Genomic DNA, 6,098 nt, shown 5'->3' with positions numbered 1-6,098 from the left:
TCAATATCTAATTGCTATACTGTACAACTGAAACTAATGTTATATTGTATGTCAAATGTAATTTTAAAAATAAACTTAAAGATAAGTTTTCTGTTTTGATTAGTTTGCATTTAACATTGTTTTATATTAGTTTCAAGTGTATAGCACAGCAGATAGACATACAGACTGTCCTAGCTACGCCGCTCCCAGGATGTAGAGTTTGAAAAGTGTTCCCTCCTATAATTCAAGTACCCACCTTGCACCATACATAGTTATTACAATATTGTTAACTATTTAGGGTAGAGCTGTTATTTTTTAAATTTTTTTTCTTTCCTGATTAAGGTATTACATTTGTGTCCTTATCCCCCATTGCCCCCCACCCCCTACTCATGCCCTCACCCCCCTGGTGTCTGTGTCCATTGGTTAGGCTTATATGCATGCATACAAGTCCTTTGGTTGATCTCTCCCCCTTACCCCCACCCTCCTCTATCTTCCCACTGAGGTTTGATGGTCTGTTCGATGCTTTCTCTGTTTTTGTTCATCAGTTTATGTTGTTCATTATATTCCATAAATGAGTGATACCATGTGATATTTATCTTTCTCTGACTGGCTTATTTCACTTAGCATAATGCTCTCCTGTTCCATCCATGCTGTTGTAAATGGTAAGAATTCCTTCTTTTTTACTGCAGCGTAGTATTCCATTGTGTAGATGTACCACAGTCTTTTTAATCCATTCATCTACTGATGGGCACTTAGGCTGTTTCCAAATCTTAATTATGATAAATTGTGCTGCTATGAACATGGGGGTGCATATATGCTTTCTGATTGGTGTTCCTAATTTCTTGGGATATATTCCTAGAAGTGAGATCACTGGGTCAAATGGGAGTTCCATTTTTAGTTTTTTTTGAGGAAACTCCATACTGTTCTCCACAGTGGCTGCACCAGTCTGCATTCCCACCAGCAGTGCACGAGGGTTCCTTTTTATCCACATCCTTGTCAGCACTTGCCATTTGTTGATATGTTGATGATAGCCATTCTGACAGGTGTGAGATGGTACCGCATTGTCATTTTGATTTGCATCTCTCGGAATATAGTGACTTGGAGCATGTTTTCATATGCCTCTTGGCCTTCCTTCTGTCTTCTTTCGAAAAGTATCTACTTAGGTCCGTTGCCCATTTTTTGATTGGGTTGTTTATCTTCCTGTTAAGTTGTATGAGTTCCCTGTAAATGCTGGAGATTAAGCCTTTATCAGTGATAACATTGGCAAATATGTTCTCCCATGCAGTGGGCTTTTTTGTTGTTTTGTTGATGGTTTCTTTTGCTGTGCAAAAGCTTTTTATTTTGATGTAGTCCCATTTCTTTATTTTCTCTTTAGTTTCCACTGCCCTAGGAGCTATATTAGTGAAGAAATTGCTTCGGCATACATCTGAGATTTTGCTGCCTGTGGATTCTTCTAATATTTTTATGGTTTCCCATCTTATGTTTAAGTCCTTTATCCATTTTGAGTTTATTTTTGTGTACGGTGTAAGTTGGTGGTCTAGTTTCATTTTTTTGCATGTATCTGTCCAATTTTCCCAACACCATTTGTTGAAGAGACTGTCTTTGTCTTGTTTATCAGTTCTTTCTTGCATGGATTTGCCTTAGGTGTTGTAACTAAAAAGTCATCACTCAAACCAAGGTCACTTAGACTTGCTACTATGTTTTCTTCTAGGAGTTTTATGACTTTGAATTTTACACTGAGGTATGTGGTCTATTTTGATCCAGACATCTTTCACTGCCTATTCTCTCTCTGTTTATTTCCCTATTACCCAGCCACTTCTATTCTCTAACATGTTTTATTCTTCTATGCAACCTATACAACCACAGTCTGCCTGCCTGTCTGAATCTATTTATCTATATAATCTCTAACCTAATTTATCACCAACTACCTATCTGTCTAATCTAAGTCATCATTGCATTTTTCCTGTCTCCCCCAAAAGAATAAAAGCTCTACCTGGGGGATAATTATGTGACTAATTTACTGTTATGTCTTAAGTTTACAGAACTATTTCAAACATGTAGTACATACACATTAATCTTATGTCAGATAAATGAATAAATACAGTTTGGAGGACTTAGTGAAAATAATGACTTACTTGGACTGAGATAAGTAGTTTTATTTCTATAATGTGGTATAGAATTAGATATACTAGTAAATTTGAAGCTGGAGTGCTCACAGAGTAAGACAGGTAAACAATATGGAAATGGGTATCCTCCTGAACTTTACAGACTTAAAATATTCTCAAATTGTTTCCTTTTCAGCTCAGAAACAAGAGTTATTTTTTTAACATTTGAAAGGAAATAAAGCTCACAGAGTATTATCCATAAGACTAATTCTGAAATTGCTATTTATCACATACGGATACGGCCCAATTTTATTTGACAAGGATTCTCCATCTCAAATAGTTCACCTTGGAAGTTATATTATCCAGCTTTATAATCTTCCTATTTACAAACCAGCATAAGTAAGTAAATTTTCTGTTATTTCCCACCACTTAAGAACAATTAAGAATTTTATCTTCTTCAAAATCCAGGTTAAAAGTACTGGTGAAGTTTTTTGAGTCTTCACATGTAGTTCTGATTTCTCATCTAAGGTTCTCAATTCTTCTGTAAGGCTAGTAGGAGCCCCTAAAAAATGACTTTACTCATCAGTTTGGACCTGAACTCTATGGCAAAGGATGTTGACTTTTTTTCCCCAAAGCTCTATTTTATTAATCAAATTGGGTTATGAATTTGATTTATAAATATCTGGAAATGATTAAAGAAAATAATATTACAACTCATATGACATATAGGCTTTTGGCCATTAAAATAAAATGTTATAATAAAACAATTTAAAATCTTCCAAAAATGAGAATTAACATATTTTTCTAAAAGTATGTATAATTCTCTTATAGTTATTTGCAAACCTTTTCTTCATGCATAACACTAAGCAGCAGACCTGATTGGTTGTCTAAAACTCTAGATCAGCGGTTCTCAACTTGTGGGTCGCACAACCCTTTCACAGGGTTCACCTAAGACCATAGGAAAACACATATATAATTACATATTGTTTTTGTGATTAATCACTATCCCTTAATTATGTTCAATTTGTAACAATGAAAATACATCCTGCATATCAGATATTTACATTATAATTCATAACAGTAGCAAAATTACAGTTATGAAGTAGCAACAAAAATAATTTTATGGTTGGGGGTCACCACAACATGAGGAACTGTATTAAAGGGTTGCGGCGTTAGGAAGGTTGAGAACCACTGCTCTAGATGAAGCCTTAGTATCAAGGCCAAAAGGGGAGGTGAAAAGGATAGAGGATTAATTCTAAGGTAGAGATCTACTAGTATGTTCAGAACAACCTTCTATTCAATAACCCTGCCGTATGTTTCAATTCTCAGTTTAGTCTTTTCATCACAAAATTTGTATGTGGAAGATATTTTTCCAGTTTTACTAGTTAATTTTCCATTGAGTAAAACTTAGAATTATAAAAATAAAATACAGATGTTAAAGAATTGCTAATTTTGGAGACTTGTTGACCAGAGAATATGATTAAATCACTTGCAGTGATTGTTAAAGATATTCAAATGTGACTAAAATCACAGAAGAAATATCATAAAATCGAATCAAATCTTGTATTTAGAAATGAATAGGTTCTGAAAGAAAATGTGAGACCCCTGGACTCCTTATGTGGAAACTTAAAATGGTACAGTGGATTATGATTTAGTAATTTCTGATATTATAACATTCTATGAATACACCACAATATGACTCATCATCAGTAAAGGTATGGATATTTGCAAAATGTCTTTTTCCCCCCTCTTCTATATGTAAGTGTATATGTGTCTATCTCCTTGTGTTTGTGTGATATTGTCAATATCATATATTTTAAAGAAAAATGTTCACGTGAGTGTCATAAAAGATGATATAACTGATTAATTTGAATACTTTGTAAGAACACTGTCTTATGTAAGAGAATACAAAAGTCACATTATGCTCAATATATACACTGATCTTCTAAATTATATGAACCTTGAGATATTACCAAATTTTTAATTCCATAAACATTAGCCCTTGGAAGACAACATGATTTAACATACTTTTCTACTAATTGATACATAAGGAAAAGAAAAATATAAATAGGAAGATTTTAACAACAGCGTTGACAAATCTGTATTATTATACATGCAATTAAATTACTTTCAATAATTAGAATGTATATATTTTGAAGTTTACATAATTTAAATTACCAGTTCACGAAATGCAGTGATTTTTCTAGAAGATCAAGGTGACCATAATATTTGTATGTGTGTGTGTGTGTGTGTGTGTGTGTGTGTGTATGCAACCAAATGTCTTAATTGTTTCTTCAGCATTTTATGTTAATTTTTGCCAATATCTGTAAAATATTCACCACTCATGGATATCCTTAATTTTTTTAAATGTATGGTATTAGAACATTTTGTAAATCCAATGACTTTCATCCTATATGTAACCTATATATAAAAGTCATTACAGAGAATAAATACTGGAATGAAATGTGCTTTGAATTCCAGAATTCTACAGGCAATAATTTGTTTTTACTAAATTGAGATGATGGTTAGATTGTGCAGATACTGCTATGGTAGCTAAAATTTGAAAGTAGAGACAGTGTTTTGTGGGGCGTGGCTATAGGGTGAAGCCTCCCACTGATCTGTTGGCAAAGTCACAAACAAGTCCCAACTTAGAGGGCACAGTCCTCTTAGCATAATTAGGCTTGACCTTATGATGCTCCTTAGATCTTATCTGGGAAGCTAATGGGCTGAGGGAGGTGAAAGAAGTGCTGCCAAAACAAGTGAAACTCACAAGAAGCTAATGGGCTGAGGGAGGTGCAGGAAGTGCTGCCAAAACAAGTGAAACTCACAGGAACAGTATAACTATGGTAACCACTACCTTGCTTACCTCTGACTATAAAATAAAGGCTCAGCTTGCCTCTGGATCTTTCTCTGTGGCCTCAGCCAGGCACAGGAAGATCCACCGAGACTAAAAAGAGCTATGCTGATCATCTGAACGCTGTCTCCATGTAAATCATTCTTCGCTGACTCCGTCCACACCTTTGGGAACCCCTGGCCCACTGGGGCTGGACCTCAGCAGTGTTTAGGTAAAGTAATCATCAATACCCCAAGTTCATCAAGTTTGGAATAGAATAGAAATGAGAAATATTTTGGAAATGCAAATTTTTCTGCCTTTAACATGGGCTATGAGCTTATTGCCAGTCACAAACATTAATTATGCCTCTACACTGTTCTATCATTTAGAGAATGTTATATGAAAAGAAGAGTCCAAATAGCATAGAAGTCATTGAGAACATGACATGGGAAAACAAAGAAGACAAGATTCTCAGATAAAGGGCATTTATAAAGGTCCTACCAGAAGTATAAGAGAAACTTGGCAAGAAAGAGTTTTCAAGATTTTATTATTCAAGGTCTATAGTATGTACTAAATTTTAATTTTTTTAATTTTAATAATGTTTAATGGTAGGATAGCATATGAGAATCGATCACTAGTTCCTATATGATTCTGGTCTACTAGGCACACAAATCTTATCAAAATAGCCCCAGTCCACTCTGTGAGCTATGCGTTCACTTTTGCAATAAGTTAAAATGTCCTTAAATGAATACCAGTCCAGTTTTATAGACTTATGAACATTCTTTTATTAATGGCACTATAAAAATAAACTTAAAATAGTGCACTTATTTGCATGAAAAAAAATTAATAGATTTTCCATTATGATCATAATTAGGTTATATAACTGAGAGGAGATAATCACATCATTTTTCCCAGAAGCATCTTCTTGTATATAATAGAGGAACTAGAAGTTACAGGGATATTAATAAATTTAGATTATGTGATAATTGCCATAAATTATCCTTTTTTTTACTTCTTAAAAAAACAGGCTGAGTCCCCTTTATCCACCCAAGTACTAATTATGCTTTATTTGTGCTTTTCAGTAGGACTTACATCACATAGAGAGAAAAAAATACTTATATTCTATTTGTTATACCATATTTTAATATAACTATTTCTCATATTATGCTATAAAATAATAT

The sequence above is a fragment of the Myotis myotis genome, unplaced genomic scaffold (genome assembly GCF_014108235.1).
Source record: "Myotis myotis isolate mMyoMyo1 unplaced genomic scaffold, mMyoMyo1.p scaffold_m19_p_12, whole genome shotgun sequence".
NCBI lineage: Eukaryota > Metazoa > Chordata > Mammalia > Chiroptera > Vespertilionidae > Myotis > Myotis myotis.
Note: the sequence above shows the minus strand (reverse complement) of the source record.